Raw genomic sequence first — 18,929 nt, forward strand, 5'->3', positions numbered from 1 at the left:
ACTAGAGACAGAACCAAAAATAAACACAAAGAGAAATCAAATCACAACAATCAGTGTCTTATTAAATATTTATTAAAAACTAAAAACCAGGTTTAATTGTAATTTTAAATATAATGACTAGAATCTCAAGAACGAGTCATTGTCATTTAGACGGATTACCATCAGAAGCACTGGCTGAACACAAGGAACAGCTGTGGACGTTTCAGAAAAGAGAAAAAGGGAGAGAATAAATCAGCTCAAAAGAAAAAAAATTGTTATCTGTGAGACTCAGAATCACAGCACACAGATAAAAGGTGAATTTATCGAACCATTACATTGCCCGGCAACCAGCAAGCCAGGCTTTTAACTAACAAACAAAACATACACACATTACTCCTGTTTTAATCCTTTTGCATTGGCCACTGGTCTGTTTCAGAAATCTTAGTCCTCCCATTCAGAGCTCTGTGTTGTTAAGCTGCAGCCTAAATCGCTAACCTTTTCGACTCTTCTAAATGTCTGAGATCGTCTAGTTAAAGGCTGTAGATGAGTCCACATACACATTTGAAGGCAGGAGGGGATAAATCTTTTACAACCCCCAGGTTGTGGAATATGTTGCCTTCGTCTTTATCCTATTTTGAGTCTGTTGATTTTCTTTTAGCAAGCAGCTGAAAACTCAAGTAGTGAGACTGGCTTGTAACTCGATTTGGCTTTGTTTGTCTTTACCCTTAAGCCCCTACATTTTAGCCTTTGTGTTTTTATTTTTACGTCTGTACTTTTAGTGAAGCACTTTGTGGTTTTTGCTGTATACATAAAATGTCTTTTCTTACTAGTGTCACCTGAGGCTGTGTAACTAAAGAGCACCCCCTGTAGGTATGACAAAACAAAATGGCGACTATAACGTTCCTTAGATATGTCAGGCAGTAAGAGACCATCGTATCTCTTGCTGCCTAATAGTAATCCATTTGAATTCAACTCCCTTCAACGTTCTCAAAAAAAACTCAGCAGAACAAACAAGTAAAATATAAAGTGTCACTGACGGAAGGCAGGGGTGCCGCCAGGAATCTTGGACCCCATGACAAAAAATTTGATTGGGCCCCCCACCCTGCGCAATTACTGTTACAATTTCTTGAGTCTATCTGACCCATCAAAAGCATCATAATTCAGAACTGAGAGGAGGGATTTAGTGTTAATCAACTTCATTCAGTCACTGCTTAATGTGCTAATGGTGGAGAAACAACTTATTGTTACAGGAAAATCGTTTATCTGTCGCCATTGGTAGATGTGAATGCTCAGTTTAGTTAACAAACTAAACTGAGCATTCACAGTTTGAATCTGTGAATGTTGTGCAATGCTAGTTGCAGCATAGCACAGCTATTTCTCTGCCTTCTCCCAGTGCTATATAGAAACAATCAATCAGAGGCAGGAGGCGGGTTTTAACGCTGTCAATCACAAGCTTGTCCTCTCTCCCCCTTGCTCTGTGCTAGGGGGAGGGAACAGAGATTACATTATTTAACATACTTTGTTAACATATCACAGTCATGATTTAAATTAGGTCTAAATAGCACAGAGCAAGGGGGAGGGAGGACCCCCCTATACTGCACCCCTGACAGAAGGTAAAGAAAAAAAATCACAACCTCTCCATACATTTGTGTTCCAGTTCCAGTGGTCTTCCATTATTACAATTGAGTAACAGCTCTAGTGGCTTTGGGGGGTCGTCATTTAGCTGGGAGGCCCCAGAGTTTGAACAGTAGTGTGACGTGATCTGTACGCAAGAGCAACACAGTCCTTACATAAAGTCGGACGCTGTTGTGAGATTTTACAACACATTTTACAAATGGCGGGTCATTGTGAGAGAGTTGTTTATGTGTTCTTGTGTAAGACAGATGTTCTTGTCATGCAATCAGTCTGCACGACTTGGAACCTCAGATACATTTGTTTTAAAATAGGGGCTGGTGCTACAGAACTTCATGGAAAACCCTTAGAATCACTTGGAGCCAAGTTGAGTGGGCGCTAGTGGAAAAGAGCAGTATGCTAGCAGTTAGGCTTTATCCTGCTGTGAAGTCATTTTCCAAACTGCTTCAAAATGCAATCAATCAATGTGCTTCTGTCTGAACTCAAAGTTCAGAAAAACCTTTTTGATTGGTTTCTTTTTGTTTCTATTTGCTTTGTGGCGAAAATACTAGTAGAAAACCTTCAGCATATTTCAGCAAGACATATTTTTACTTTTGTACAACACGCAACACCAGACCATGTGTTGCATCTGGAACATTTTAGATTAATATCAGGGCCAGTCTCAGCTCTAGAGACTTTTCACTGTCTTTGAAGAAGGTGTGGAAGTTACTTCTGAAGTTCTGCAGTCAGTGATTTATTTACAGCTCTGGCTATTTCAAAAGCAAACACAACATTTATAACACACTGCTGTTAAATCTTTCATTATATGTACTCATTTTGCTAAGTTACCCAGGGAACGTGGAATAGAAGATGTGAATGTAGTTGCAGAAGTCCATCATTGCTGATGATTTTTGCTGATGAGCAAAAACACAGGCAATATTGCAATCTGAAGCCCTGGCTAAAATCTCACAGGTTTATCATTTGATGTTGTTGGTGGTGCACAAATCAAACGAAGCAATTCCTTGACTAAATTTTATTTCCTCACTCCTTCCTTCACGCCACGCATTTCTTTCTAAGAACCTCATAAATCTGCATGCTTGTCGTGCTCTGCCCGCAAAGTTACAAGTCTTTTTAATCCATCTGCAGAGAAGTCACGTTGCAAAACCCTTCAGAAAATGTCGGACTGCTGGCTGACTGTCACTGGGGGGGCGCATGTGTGCCAGACGGCGCTTTCACCCTGTCTGCCTTTAAATAGAGAACAAACACAGGGAACCAATGATTTAACATTTACCAGAGTCAACACAACCTCCTTGTGTCTGAGCTCGCCTAAAGTCATGTTTGCTCAGATCCATGCGGGGTGGGGGAGGTGGACCTTGGAGAAGGAATTAATTAAAAGTATTTCATTAGCTTCCGACCTGGAGGTTCTGTTCCATACGATCCCTCTGAGCACCGCACTTTAACTGCGCCCTACCAGGTAGACCATGTGACCACCATAAAGGAGAAATTACTCACTTTTGATTTCCATTTGCTCCTTGTTAGGATTTACTTGAAATCAATGTTCCAGCAGCACCCATTTCATTTAGATGGTATTGGAAACCAATGTCAGAGGAATATTTCTAATTAATCTCATAACCTGAAGTTTATTTCCAGACTGAGAAAAGTTAAAAAACTGACTTGCTGTTCAGTGTTCGACTATAAATTATGCAGAGGAAGAAGATGCAAATAAAGCTGGTGATTCAGACAGCGTATGATGATTTGTATTGGCTGTATCATCGGTTTGTAATGTAGCATTGGAAAATACTCATTAGATGATCACAGTGTTTCACAGGAAGCAGAAAAACAGTGTTACTATGCAGGCTGTGATGTCCAATACTAACTATTGATAGCAGGATCTCTGATTGGTTTCCAGGAAGTTTAAAGTGCCTGAAGGATACATGCACTAACCGGCCTTTTCATTAGGTAAACTGCATGCCTGTTAACTTCAATAGTGAAACAACTAATCATAAGGCACCCACTCAGTTCTTTTGTGTTATTTAGACACAGTGATCACTTGCTGTTTAAACCAAGTGTCAGAAAAAGAAGTCATGGGGATTGATCGATTTTGAACATGACATGGTCGTTGGTTCTAGACAAGCTCTGAATATTTCAGAAACTTTTATTATATTGGGATTTTTACGCACAACCATCTCCCTACTTTACAGATTGTGGTATGAAAAGCAGACAGCATCCATTATGCAGCAGCTGTGTGGCAAGAAGTCAGAGGGGAATGATTCGACTGGTTTAATTCAGATAAAAAATACTTCATTTATCCCAAAGCTAAATAAAATGTTGCCATAGCTCATGTCAACCAAGTATCTTCACAGAGTCTCGGTTGGTGGCAGATAGGATCTGACAACGAATCTGAAGAAGCCTTTGACAGGAAGTTGTGCTCAGTGTCCGCTTTGGTGTCCTTTCCTTCAGTGGTTCTTGATGCAGCGCCCCCACAGGCAAGGAGGGGAACAGGTTGGTTGGTTGGACTCCAACAAAATGAAATTGGAATAGATTGGTTCCCAATCGAAACGAGTCTACCAGGAATATGAGGGTAATGGTCACACATGCTCAGAGTTGGTAGTGAAAGGATGAAACATCCAAGGAAGTCACAAATACTTTGAAGAACATTTTAACCATCCAGTGAGAATGTGAGCAAAAACAGAGCTTCTATTCAAATCCCCAGCCCTTGTTGACACATATGTGACTACTTCCAAGTGTTTTGTAAAAAAAAAAAATAAATAAATAAATAAAAGAAGCTTGCTGTGGAAAAAGGCCAACAGTCCAAACAATTTATTTCCCACAGAGTGCAGGAAGTAGCTGGTTATCTGACTGATAAACCAGCTGACCTGGTTTAAATTTAAGCATCAGAATTACTGAAGGTTGACCCAGGAGAGTCATATTAGAATGCTGCCCCTACATGCTCATCTGCTGCAAACCGGGGTGGTTATCAGCCTGATACCCAGGAAGTATGTCATATCTGTGTGGACAGATCTTTCTTCTATTTGACACCCCTGGTTTGTTTTCTTTATCTTCCCTGAATCCAAAGTTTGTTGCAAAATGTGATTATCCTTACTGATAATTACATTTCCCAGGAACACAGCTGTTTCTGGTAATTTCTCTTCACTCTGTGCATATGGAAGTGTTGTGATGTTGTCATTTTACAGAATGTTTCAGGGGTCATGATCATTTCTGATTCTGTTCCATCTACAGTCTTCCTCAGCAAAAGGGTTCACCCAATCAGATTTCAACACCATCACCCAGTTATATTAGCATTAGCTATCATGACTGACGTAAAATCTCTTTAACTGAGATTTTACGCCTTCATAATAAATCTATTTTAGAATCAAGGCTAAAATAGAACTTATTTTAGCCTTCATGCTAAAATAAAATCTGATTTCACTCAGAATAATAATAATAATAATATCATTGACACAGGCTGTAAAACATCCATCTTCAAAATGTAGAAGATACTGTAAAAATAAATGTTTGTTTTGTGCCTAAAATAGCCACAGCTAATAGATTTAGCATTCATGTTAAAGGCCAGAGGAGATAGTTAGCACATGGGTCACAGTTAAACAAACTTGTAGCCAGCTGTAACACATTAATCACAGCAGAATTTCTCCAGTGGGAGCCTCTGACCCATTTAATTAGCTAAATTCACACAGTGGCTTTTTAGTCCAGGATGTCTGTACACATGTGTGTCCTGTCCATCTGAACCTGGACCTCGTGTTTCTCCTGGTGTACCTGCTCGTCTGTGGCTGATCAACGCTAACCCCCCCGCTTCTCCTTCAGCCTTGGTCAGATCGTTGGGCGCCCACAGAGTGACTTCTTCCTGTGTCAGCCTGCCAAGCTGGAAGCCCTTCAACAGACACTCCAGGTTTCCCCTGGCAGCCCAACATGGCCGCTCCACCTGCACAGCCTCAGGGTTCACCTCTCTGTCTCACTGCTGCATTCTCTTACATTAATATTTAGAGAGCTTGAGGATGGGGGGATGAGAGGGACGGGCACAACGTAACCTTTGAAGCTTTTCACATATTTCAACACAGATTTCAGTGGATTTCATTGGGATTTTGTATGATAGACCAACACAGTGTGTGTGATTGTGAGGTAACAGGACAGTTGAAAAATCTGACTTTACTTTAATACGCCTAAAGCAGTTGTCTTCTGACGTCACCTAGTTAGCAAACTACATAAATTAAATTAAATTTCCGAGTTTGAAAAGGTGAACATTTGACTTTTGGAAATTTTCTGGGCTATTTTCAGAAGTCAAAAATGTTAAACTTTTCAAAATGAAACCTTAAGAAGAATCTCAAATTTTCTAGAAAAAAATGTGGAAATTTTGGATTTTTTTAGGAAGAAGAATTTACTTTTCCTTTTTATTTCTGTCTACAGGGGCCCTAATACATCGTCATAGCAAACATAGTTCATCTTTGTGTTATATAATCTCAGTACGGACCCTTTGCACGTGACATCCACCTCTTTAGAAAGCAGCTCACTCGACTATGACAGACGTTAAAACTACCTCAACTCCTGTAAAGCTTGTCAGAAACAGCTAAAGTCCTATTATTTAGTTTATTTGACTGTGAAAATGGTCACAGCATGCTGCGCGGTCTCCTGCACAAACAAGTAAGCAAACCAAATGTGTCATTTTATCGTAAAGTTTTTGATGAGGAAAGAAGACGGAAGACGTCAACTGGAAGAGGTTCAGACTTATGAACTTATTGGAGATTTATGGGAAATCTCTTTCCCCAAAAGTCTTTGTGACTGACCTTCAAAAGTTTATCCTGTTGCTCATAACCGTCTAACAAATCCTGCGGTCATGGAGAAGTACTACTTCCTGTCCGAGCCATCAGCAGCTACAACAACTCCTTGAAGAAACTTGTATTCAAAAAATTACAGTATTTATTTTCCCTTTGGGATTAATTAAGTATTTCTGAATTGAATCGAGCAGATGGCAGATGACACATCCAGCGCAAGAGAAAAAATATTGGGTTTGACTAGAATTAACTAAATGAGGATTCATTTTGCTTAAGCAAAATCTGAATCTTTTTTTTCCTCTGAAAATATTAAACATATTTTTGTAGTTATTGGGGTTATTTTTATTTGATGTAAAATATGTTCTGATCATAAAAAATATTTGACAATAAAGGAAAATCAACAGAAATACGAACAATTACTTCCTCAAAGAACTAGAGTGTTTTAGTTTAGGGTGCACAGAAAGACACAAAGCAGATTCCTTGTGTTAGCAGCTAAAGGTTAGCCAGTCTCGGTAGAAATTTTCAGATTTTGTTTATTCCTCTTTCAACATTTCTTATCTACCTAGCAACCCATAGAAATAGTTTAATGGTTAAATAAACATTTCTCACCACAACTTCTGTTGTGTATGCGGTATTTTTTATTTATTTTTTTTCAATCAAACAGACCTCCAGAACGACTTCCTTTCTTACTTCAAAATTAGAGTCTAAAATATGGACACAAACGGTTCTGAAGCTTAAAGCACTCGCCTTCGTATCCATGGTTTATGTTAATAGCTTGTACTTATTTAAGTCAACCTGGGGTGTCCAAACCACAACCATGCAGATAATTTACGTGACCCATGAACACAACTGAAGAATTCTCCATATTTGATCCACTGTCGCAGAATTTTATTATGGTTTGTTTTTCTTTTTCTTTTTTTTTTTTTTAAGAGTTTCGGTCTTCCAAATTATTTTACAGGAAACATTTTTTTTCTTCCATGCCACGGCTTTAACCTCTTCCTGTTAGTGAATCTGTGTATCTCCACCACTTTCATCGCTAAATCTGGGAAACTCCATTCAACACAAGCTTAACTTCTCACATTACCTCCACAGGTAATGCCTGAATCCAATACCTCCAACCCCCCCACAGTTGTTTTGCCATTTAGCAGCTATTTTACACCATACGTTTGACATTCCCTTTAAAGGCTGCAGAAAATTAGACATCTGCTTAGAGGCTGACTTCAGCTGGATTTTTGTACCGAAGCTGTTTGGCAGTGTGCTGCAGCCCCAGACTTAATAGTCCACTTTCAAAGTCGCTCCAGGAAGTCGTTCCTCACACGGTTTCCCATAAACAGCGTTTTGCATGCATTACAGAGCCAGGCGTAGGCAGTGTAATCAACGGTGTTAGAGATGCTGAAACACATTCCGTTATGCCGACATTAAAACTCCCTCGAAGTGCAGTTTGTTTCTTGAGTTGTAAACAAAGCTCTGGCCTCAGAATAAAGTGAGTGTAAATAGTTTTGGAGGACAAAAAAATGATGAAAAGAAACAGCCATAACTTGGGATGTTTCTATATTCTAACTCATACTGAGTGAATATCTGAGCTTTTAGGCTGCATAGAATATTTTTGTGGAAGCATTTTAGTACAGCGTGTTTGTCCAAAATTATGCTCAAATAATAAAAACAATTTGTCACTGTGCCTGGCAGCATAATTTGAATATTAAATTGTCCACACATCCTTAAAAAGTCTAAAATTTATGGATCTAAAATTAAAGTCTTAAAACAATATTAAAAAGTACTTAAAATTAATTTTAAAACAAGTTAATTTAAAACTACTTACTAGGTTTTATATTTTGTTGTGGCAGTACTATTAGATCTCAAATTCTGTCTGGGTTTCTTCCTTTATGTAAGCCTGAATTTTTCATCAGGCAAATATATGAGTAACACACCAATAACTTCATTGTGTTTTATGATTTAAGGCAGTTGAGACTATCACTAACTACCTGCTAATATATCATTGCTAGCTAGCTCTTTTTGTGTCTATCATGGGTTAAGTGGGAATTTATCACCGGTTAGCTAATGGACGACATTCATCTTTAGCTAACGTCTTTGCCCTGTTGCTAACCTACGCTAGGTGCATTCTGTGGTGAAAAGCTTGAAGCTAGTGGGGTTAAGACTTCAGAGTCATATGCAGAGTGAGGAGCACAAAGCTCCTGCCAAGAGCCCAAAAATGTCACCCTTTCAATTCCCTGGAGTGGCTAAAGGTCCCCAGAAAATGCTTGGCACTGCTAATACTACTAGCACTGATCTAAAAGCTGCAATAGATTCAAAAGTCATTTTGAAGTTGGAGGTATTGTGGCTTTAAATCGCTCTGGTCAACTGAAGAATTGTATGCCAACAAAGTTTTTGTTATGGAGGGAAATTCAAATAGACATATGAGGAGGAGAACAGGAAAAGAAGAAGAGCATGAACCAGAGAATTCAATTCAATTAATGTCTTTAACTAGAGTAAGAATGTGACAATATCTGTAGTTTATCTCATAAGGAGTACCATTACTTTCTCAATAGTTTGCCATGCTTACACATGTATGAGTATAATTGATTTTCTTTTTGTACATTTCTGTCTCTTAAATTGAATTCATATTGGTCTTAAAAAGTCTTAAATTTGAATTGGTGAAGCCTGAATAAACCCTGTTATGTAAGCAAAGAGAAAAGATAGAGAATGAGTAAAAAACATATTTGCAAAAATGTATCAACTGCTCCACCTGGCTTTGTGAATTAAAAAACAGAGGTCCACCTTTGGTTCTGAACTGTAAACTATGACAAGTCACCATTTTGATTCTCAGTCTGGCTGTTTTGAGTTGGGGCTCCTGCTCTTTACCGCATGATTTAGCAATTAGGATTAGCAGCACCTAGTGGCTTTTCTGTGCGTGTGAAAGTCAGAAATGCAGAAGATATGGTTTTCTCTCTCAGTGTGTGTGAGATAACGAAAGTGTTACAAGAGTAATCTCAAGTGTTACAAGCGATATCTGGTGGCCCACAGATGGAATCCTTCCCACTGAGTGTGTGTGTGAAGCGAGTGTTAAGTACCTATCCTGCAAGGTGCTGCCCACTGTGTGGCTGATGATCATTTCATGCAGCCCATGTTAGGCACTTGCGGCAGCTTCATTATATCTTTAAAAGGATTTTTATGGCACTGTGCAGCAAGGTAATGATGATCAATCAAGCATAATGTTAGGAGATGCACTCCGCTCTCTAGGTGACTTTATAAAATGTAACGGCGGAAAGAGACTGAGAAAAAAATGAATCTTTGATTATTTAAATTTGAATCCAAAACTGTTTTCAACTATTTTTGGTTGATAAAAAAATTGATGGGATTCAATAAAAAATTTTTTATTGAGGTAATTGCATGTTTTTTAATTGATCACAGTTGTGTTTAATGGTAAATTGTATAAACAAAACAGCCTTTTCAGTTCAAACCACTTTCTTACTGCTAAATTGTTAAACAAATAGACATATGAGCTCAAAAACAAAATATATGTATTGCTTTTAATCTTATTTGATTGACTCATAGTACTATTCTAACCTTTCAGATTGTCAGTGCTTCAGGAACCTCTGATCTATGAAGTTATAGGGACAAAAAGTTTAACCAGAGAAAAAAAAACATAAACTTAAGTATTATTTCAAAACAGAAAAAAGTTTAAAAATACTTTTCAGACTCAGCTTATCGAAAACCAAGTTTTTCAAAATTGCTGTGTTCCCATTATAGGGATTTATTTTCAAAATGTCAAACTGCGCAGTTATATGGTCAATGGAAGCCCAGATAGTGACATGCTGAAGGTATTGAACCAAGAAGAGAACTGGAACATGAACGACCTTGGACAGTTCTGCTTTAGACAGAAGCTTCTTCTAGTTCCTTTCAGCCAGTACTGTGACTATTGGATCTCAAGTCGTTAGGATCCTTGGGGATTTGAACATGGAAATAAAGACGGATTCCAAAACTCATTTATGTTCCACAGGTTTACAATTTACAGTTAAGAGACTGGACAGGACTTGATGTTCCATAAGATCTCCTTTGTGTCTTCAGATTTTTTTTTGTATGCGTCTTAAATTCTCTTTAGCAGCTTAACTCCTTTAGGTGGCCACAGTTGATACCCCAGAGCACCAAGCCCCCTTCAAGTCAGACTAGTGTGAACATCTTTTTAATGAGAGCAGGTACGGCTAAACCAAGCTGTGGTTAAACTTCCCACTGCCTTCTGACACAGAGCATTGCTCATTAATTAGTCATGGCATTATTTCCACTATCAGCAGAAGTTATGTTAATAGCCTAAAATTTGAACTGCAGTACCTAGAAAGAGATAATTATTAGTGTATACCAAAGATTTTGAAGGTCTTGAAAAGTGTTGTTACCTACTTCAAATCTGCTCCAAAACAAAAAGAAAAGAACCAGATTTTATCCAGTTTTATGGCTCCATATGCATATTCTTCTTCTCCTCTCGTGATCAGGCGGTGGAGTGAGACTAAAGCACCATTTTTTCAATTAGTCACCCTGATTACATTCCATAATACAGTCCTCTTTACATACTGAATGTAAAACCTGATATTTCCCTGTTAAAAGCTCCTCATGAATACTCTATTTGCAAGACAACAATGTAGCCAAAATGACAGCTCCAATTTTCACCTCTGGAACAAAAAAGAAGCCTTGCTTGTTCTTCCAAACAATCAAATTCTAATCAGTTGAATTTTTAGGCAAGCAAATTAGGGGTGGATGGAAAATTATACAATTGTACTGAAGAATATGCCGGTAATTACTTAGATGGAGCAGGAAAACAAAAAAAGAAAGAAAAGAGAAGATCAACAAAAAAGCGTTGTGACAGGCCGGGTGGTTGATTGGACGTTGAGAGTGCAGGGTGTTGTGACAAAGCGCGCTCCGGACCTGAACTGTGAGGAATGGGTTTCCTCACTGTAAGGTCAGGCACGGCAGCACCATCTCTCTGTGATTCATGTTCTCCACCACAACTTATCCTTAGTGCAGAGAAGGGCAGCATATTAGCGGCTAACATCCATGTTTCGACTGGATGTGAATTCACCATGGAAGTGGGAATGGAGAGAAATAAAGGGAGAAAGGAGCCCAATTAAAGCTCTGTGATGAAAGGAGGAAGAAGTTGGAGGAAGGGGAGTCAGAGAGAGAAAAAGCAGGGAGAGGGTGGGGATGTAATATTTAGGTTACAGGAGAGCAGAGGCTGTAAAACAGACTTTTAGAGGAATTATAAAGGCCTACATATAAATGAATTCTGTAGCTTATATTTGGGGTTAGCGTGGTTAACAAGGCTTGCATTACAGAAACATCAGTGGGTTTGTTTTTCCTAAAGAGAATCTAAACGTTTTACTTCAAAACCGTTCAACCCTGTAACAGCTCAAAACATACAACAGACCCACGTTCCTGAACCGAAATCATCCAGTTATCGGCTAAAAGTTTCTCTCTCTTCTTAGTGTGTTTCTACACCTGATAATCTAGTAGATTCGGTTGGATTGGTGACCAAAATTGCAGCATTTGTCAGTTGGTGTGGTTCTCTGTCTCACCTTACAGTGTCAAACGAACCAAACTGTTTGAAGAACTTGTTCCCCTCGCCTGTGGTGGCGCTGCACCAGGAGCCACTGAAGGAAGCAACATGAATACCTCTAAAGAAGACACTCAGGACAACTTCCTTTTTCACAAAACAGAAACAAAAATGGAGTGGCATCAGATTTTAGTGGTTGTAGGATTTCTCTTGTTTTTGACAAAAGACAACAACCCATTTTACCCGCTATCACTAAACTTGGTTTGTTGTGGTTGTATGTACCCAGAATGCCCTGCACTACAGTTCAATTCCCACTTCTGGAGCGGTCTCGTGTCCGCTCCAGAAGCATTCGATCCACACCAGAGTTCACTTCAACAGAACCCAGACTGAGGTTTGTAGGCGAACCACAGTGGCTTCTTTTGGCCCAGGTCAGAGTTTGATTATGTTCCCCGAACAAACGGGAACTTTCTAGACAAACAAACTGGAGTTTAATTAAAGTGAACTAATTTGGTGTGAATGAACCCTTAGGCTCACTAAAGTAATGAGGTTGCTAAGTTTGCAACATTAAACGTAAGCCATCTTCTTCCTCCTGAAAAAAACAACAACTATTTTTTCGCCATCTTGTGGTAGCGGACACACTTTACATCCAGACGTGCAAACATTTATCTCAATCCTTTAAATTTGAATAGCTCAATGACTTTTTGTGTTGCAGCTGCATCCATATGCATTTAGTATTGTTTGGAAGACAGAGATAAACGGACCATCCCCTCGAAGCATCATCAAGATGTCCCCTTTCTAGTTCTCTCTCTCTTTTCACCCTCAATTTTCAATTATTTAGCCCCCTTCATTAATAGACATGACTTGGGAGTGTGAATTCTCTGTGCCAGATCTGCTGTGACTCTGGGAACTGGGAGGGAGGACTTCAGTGGGTTTTTTCTTTTTTTGTTGTTTCTTTTGCCCTCCCGGTTGTGGCGCCTCAGATCAGTGGCTGACAGCCTCGTTATTTTATCACAGAGGCAAATCAGAGGAAAGCTCGTGCTTAACTCCAACCCCTCATTTTCTTCTGCTGCAGCCTGGTGTGCTCTTCAGAACGCCAGCTTGTGATTACGTAACGTCCTTTAAGTCTCCGCTGCATGATGTATGACACCAGGAGCAGCGGCACCGAAAGGGACTTAAAGATGTCAGAAGAATTTTATGTCTGCTCATTATTATGCAATTTGCTTCTGGTCTATTCATTTATTATCACTAATGATCAAAAGTAGAATAGTTGTTTTTTTTTCCTTCAGTTTTAAACTGAGCGAACAGGCTTTGAGAGCTGAGCTTAATCAGACCCCAAACAGGAGAAGGTGAGGCAGTTTTAGCCGCCGTGTTGGAGGGAGGAAAGGCTGTTGGAGTCGCAGCAGAGACGTAAATCAGCAACATAAAAACATTATTTACAGTTTGGTGCACAGAAATGTTCGAAAGCACAGATGAAGAAATCCACACAGCCCTGCGGGGAAGATGTTGCATGGCAACATTTTCTGTGAGAGCCTTGTGTGCGTATGTGTAAGCGTAGAAAGGAAGAATGGGATTTCTAACAATTTTTGCATAGGTTATCAGTTGTGGCATCTCGCTAGAAGAACAGAAGAAGCAGCGCCTATTAAAGGAAATCGGAACAGGAAAAGTCGATACATGTAGATTAGAAAGTGAATGTGCTGCTTCCAAGTTGTTGATGTGGGTTTATGAAACACCTTCCTCAGCAATTAAAGGGCCAGACTTTTACTTGCTATCTGTACTTGTTCTTTACACTACAGCAGGAGACATTTTGCAACATAATCTACACTGATCTGGCATAATATTATGACCGTTATGGCTCTGTCAAGTTGGTGTTTTCAGTGACCAAGAACATGGAGAGAGAGTGACAGAACACAATGGAGCACAACAGAAGCAACTAGTGGGAACAATATCTGTGTCTCCATTGACCATATAGTTTCACAATTTGACATTTTAAAAAAAAAATTGCTCAATAGAAACGTGCCAATTTCAAAAACATCTCTTGAATTGGTGCTAACATGAGGTGTTTTTTTTACCATATGGAAATTGGTTTACAGTATTTCATAAAAGATTAGAATGGAAACAATGTTTTTGCATCAAACAAGTCACATGATCAACAGCTGGATGTTTCTACAATGACCCAAACTACAAAGAGGATGACAGGAAGTACTTTTAGGATGATGGAGCTGCATGTTTTTTAATGACTTATCACATAAACAAAGTTATTGACATGTGAAACACAGCAACTGCGAATATTGACAAAGTTTTGTGCATATTTACAAAAAATTGCAGCTGATGTTGGTGGTGACAAACTGATAGTTGGAAGAACAGTCCTACTGTCAGAAAACTTCCATCCATCCATTTTCTATACACCCTTGTCCCTTAGTGTGGTAAGGAGGTACCACACTAAGACATCCAGAAAACTTACTTCTGAAATTTCCCACTAGTTTATAACTCTTAACTATACATGCTACAAGCTCTACAGTATCTTCTGTTAAGGTGAGGGAAACACAGCTACTGTTCAAAGCCATCGTTTAATTCAGTTGTACACAGCAAATTTGGAAGTGTTAATTCAACTCCTAGAGCGTTGAATTCAACACTTTGAAAGTGTCTATATTGGTTAAAATGATTGTGTTAAAATGACACTTTTGAAAGTGTTATTTGTGAAAGAGTTGAATCACAGGTGTTGCTTTACCTAACACTAGTGTATAGTGTGAAAAGTTAACACTATGAATGTGTTAATTTAACCCAGAATAGTGTTAAATATAGAACATAGCAATCTGAGTTTTAAAATACTACTGATAGGGTATGCTGTGGTGGCTCAGGGGTTAAGCGCACAGCCCACATATGGAGGCCTTAGTCCTTGACGTGGCTGTCGCAGATTCGCATCACAGCTTTTGCTGCATGTCTTCCCCTTCTCTCATTACCCACTTTTCTGTCAATTCACTGTCAAATAAAGGCCACGAGGGCTAATAAAACTTTTTTTTTTTTTCTGAAAATACCACTGGTAGTCAATAATCCCCAAATTCATTTTAAAATAAATTAGATGCCACTTGAATCTACAAAAACACCAACACAAGTTCCAGTACATAATCTACTTTCATAACAAAACAAGAACATCACACAGCACTGACAGCAATATACAACAAAGGTCATGCATTCATGGTACTTTGCACTGAAGGTGAAGTGTGCTTTGAAAGTTGTGCCAACCTGTCTGAAGAAATGTGATGAAGTAATCATAACAGGCTTCAGTCACCAACATGACATACTAATAAAGAAAATATATTTTGGCAGTTTTTAGATGTGCCACAGGTACAAAACATCAGAGTAGGGTTGCCCCCCCGTCTCGTAAAATACGGAATCGTCACGTATTGAACCGATACGGGACGCGATTTGTTCCATATTCCTATAAATGTCTGATAGACACACCTATCACACACATATTAACACTAAGTGCAACAACAATGACCAAAATAAAACACAGGAAATATTAAGGTCAACTAAATTCTCGTGGCGGGAGCGAAAGGACCCCAGAACGCACTGGACCGACACTGTTGTCACGGTTGCCTATAGACGGGCACTACGCAGCCGCGGTGAGCTGCTATCAACCTGGGTCTTTTTAAAACCTCCTAGATCCGATACTCCACAGTCCTTAGAAGCAAAACCTCTCGTAAAGATACATACGTAAGTACGAAGACGCAAATCCCAGGGTGAATAATGTTAGTGAGGATTAATAAAAAGAGTTTATAAAAATGTGTCCATTGTAGCGCAGTGCGGTACCCGACAGAATAGATGAGAGGAACTGCAGAACCTAAAGAACCAGAAATCAGCATCTCTTCATCCCTCAATCATCCCCTGAGGCTGATATAGTGCATAGCATTTTGCTATGATTAAGTTTCTTATTGTGCTTTTAGTTGACTTTATTGGTTTGATTATTTGCTTATTTAATGTATAATAATATCAGCCAAAATAATACAAATGGTCATGTAAAGAACAAATCATTAACAGATTAACAATACATAAATATTTCCTACTTTAAAAGGTTTGTTAATGCTTTCTGTGTGTTTTATTTTGAAATGTTGATATATTTTATGAATTCAGTGTTCATTTAATGTATTATTAACCTTAGGATATAAAGGGTTAATGTATTATTAATGCACCAGACACAGACCTGCAGCCCAGGGGTGGTTCTAGATGGGGGCCAACGAGGTACCAAAGAAATTATACTATATAAATGTCTCATGTTAATACTCAGTGGTGGATTTTTTTAACCTTCACAATTTTACTTTAACAATGAATTAAATATTCTAGTGCTGCACTTTTAGCTGCTGTATGGAGATAGGATCACAACAGTGACATGCGGTGAGGTTCATTGCTGGTGAGGCACTGACTTATGACTTAGGCACAATGCATGTTATTGGACCTACGGAAATTCTGCGCATGCATACAACGCTGGAGGGCAAAAAGACTAATCTTTTACATGTCATTCATAGCCGCGTTAACTCAGTGAAACTTAGAAATGTATGTATTGATTTTGTGCTATGATCCACAGCAAAGTGATCTGTATTGGTCAAGCTACGCAGACTCGTTGCCATAGCAACTGACAACAATGCCACTTCATGTTTTAGGATTTAACACCAAAAAACATTCAAGAATTTTGCACACAGAACAGAACATTTAGTCTGTTGTAGTACGTTTTAGGCTTAATGTTTAATTAATAAATAATTGCTGTGGTAGATTAGCTACCGCTTCTACTTTACTGAATTTAGACATACAAACTGCCCACAAAACGCACATTTCATAAAAAAAACAAACATGTTATTGCTGTCTTACTTTTATGTATCAATGAAATCCATGCACCGCTAATTCTGCAAAAAATATCTGTTCATCCTGTGACCAGCAGGTGGAGATCTTTTTAAAATTAACAAGATGCACCCGAACACAGACCTTTCAGTGCACAATATTTTATTTAACAATTCCTTTAAAACAATTCCTTTTAAAAACGAGGCTTCAGGCCCACTACTCAGTCCCTGGGACAAAAGGAAACAGGACAGACAAGTTCAATTATTCCAAAGAAATAAAAACATGCAATGCAAAACAAATTAGTAAATCAAAGCCAAACAAATTAGTAACTTTAATCACAAAACAAAACAAGGAACAAGTCGTTGTCATCCGCTTCCAAATGCCCTTCGATGGAGCCGGAGTAGTAATGCCCCGCACACAGCCTGCCCAATCCACAACAGGTTTATTTGAGCGGCCCAATCAAACAAGACAAGACAAGACAGCAGAGCGTCCAAAGCGCTGCAGCTCCAAACACAATCAAGTGCCTGAAACAGAAAGCCCATCAACTGTGGATCCATATAAAAAAGAACAAACATTAAACAGGTAGCTTACCCTGGGGTGGAAACACAGCCTAACCCGGGAGGAAGCGGGTCAGCAGGTGAGGACCAGATTGAAGCCGCCCGCCACAGCAACCCCCAGCTGCAGCCGGCAACGCCATCAGAGCAACACTGCAGAAATGCACGATAAGTGTAGCACCCAAAACCCGACCATGATTTCAGCCACGGATAGCAAAACTGTCACTTACGATCGCAGATGAGTCGACCAAACCCACAAGCCGACATGTAGCCGCCGACTACAGCAACAGTGGGATAAACAAAGACGCACACACCTTGCAGCGGCCCGCCCAACTATATAGGCATCTGCCCCACCCACCAATCAATGGTGCGCTTCCTGCTGCACCCGGTGCGCAGAGTGGGGAGGGGGGGAACACCATCCCACCACAATCCAAAGCCAAGTCTTTTCAACTTAGTTTGAGAATCATCAAACTGTCTCGAAGCAAAACTTTCAGCTCCGGTGTTGTTCTTCCTTTAGTCATTATCTCCTGCTTCAATTGAAAATCCACTTTAGAAAACTGTTAAAGTGTAGAAATAAAGTCTTTCATGTTTAACTCGGGGAATCTCATCTGTCCGTGTATCAATCAACTCCAAACCTCTTCTTTGTTCTGTCACAATTATCGATTTATTTAATTTTGATTATCATGCTCCAAACTTTGCGAGGACTGACCACCCAGCTCACCCTCTTCCTCATACACACAGCCAGCAGCAGCCAGTAACCTTCCCATTCATACTTCATGACAGTCACTCCCACATCGACACGCCCACCACCAGGTGTCAAAGCCGCTGCTCCTGTCATATCATTAATTACTTATTTAATTCATATTGCTCTTATAGAGCCTCAGTCAAAACGTGTTTATTATTATTAACGCTTTGGTGCAAAAAACTGATTGAAAATTGATTTATTTACTGCATGTTTATGTCTATTAAGGCTAAGATTGAACACCACTGAAAGCAGCCCTTTAAACCATTCCGACTACGAACACAACAGAGACACAATCAGATGACTTATTACCCCGTGATAATAACTCAATAGTCCATGGAAAAACCTTATAAGCTTGTATTAAAGCAGAAAGTACGGCGGCCACTGTAAAAAAGGCTTACAGCATCAATTATGCCGCATGAACTGATCAGTAGATTATTGCGGGGGAACCCAAAAGTATTGTGAGGGAACGCAAAAGTTTTGCGAGGGGATGCAAAAGAAAAAAAATTCCCCATGTCCCCTGAGGGCTCCGTAAAAGTTAAATGGTCATTGATATTTCTTTTTTTAGACATACAGGTGGTGGCGTTGAGCGTTTCAGAATTATGCAGAGAAAAATAAAATAGGAGTTGAAAATGTTAGGCTTGATTGTCTCTAAATGAGGAGAGTCTGGTTGAAAATGGAAGAGGAAGACACTGAAACACCAGACAGAAGCTGTTGCTATGGGGAATGAGAGTCAAAGTTAGCTACATTGAGCATTACTGCTTTTTTTAAGTTTGAAGGCAGAGAAAATAGATGGAAGAAGCAATGTAAACGTCAAATGCTTCCTGCATCACAGATATGTCTGACTGCAGCAGAAAGTGAAAGAGGGAAACATTTTCAGG

The 18,929-nt window shown here is 39.3% G+C and overlaps 1 long non-coding RNA gene across 1 annotated transcript; it reads right to left on the reverse strand.

Annotated features, from left to right (window-relative positions):
• Window positions 1-16,897: 16,897 nt before the first annotated feature.
• On the reverse strand, window positions 16,898-17,621 carry LOC148157535 (uncharacterized). The gene is made up of 2 exons (XR_015764384.1): window positions 17,537-17,621; window positions 16,898-17,459 (listed from the first exon to the last, which is right to left on the reverse strand). It is a non-coding gene; the product is annotated as an uncharacterized LOC148157535 (long non-coding RNA).
• Between the last annotated feature and the right edge of the window lie 1,308 nt (window positions 17,622-18,929).

This window comes from Poecilia mexicana, unplaced genomic scaffold, assembly GCF_051168715.1.
Source record: "Poecilia mexicana isolate PSO_F unplaced genomic scaffold, ASM5116871v1 scaffold_10, whole genome shotgun sequence".
NCBI lineage: Eukaryota > Metazoa > Chordata > Actinopteri > Cyprinodontiformes > Poeciliidae > Poecilia > Poecilia mexicana.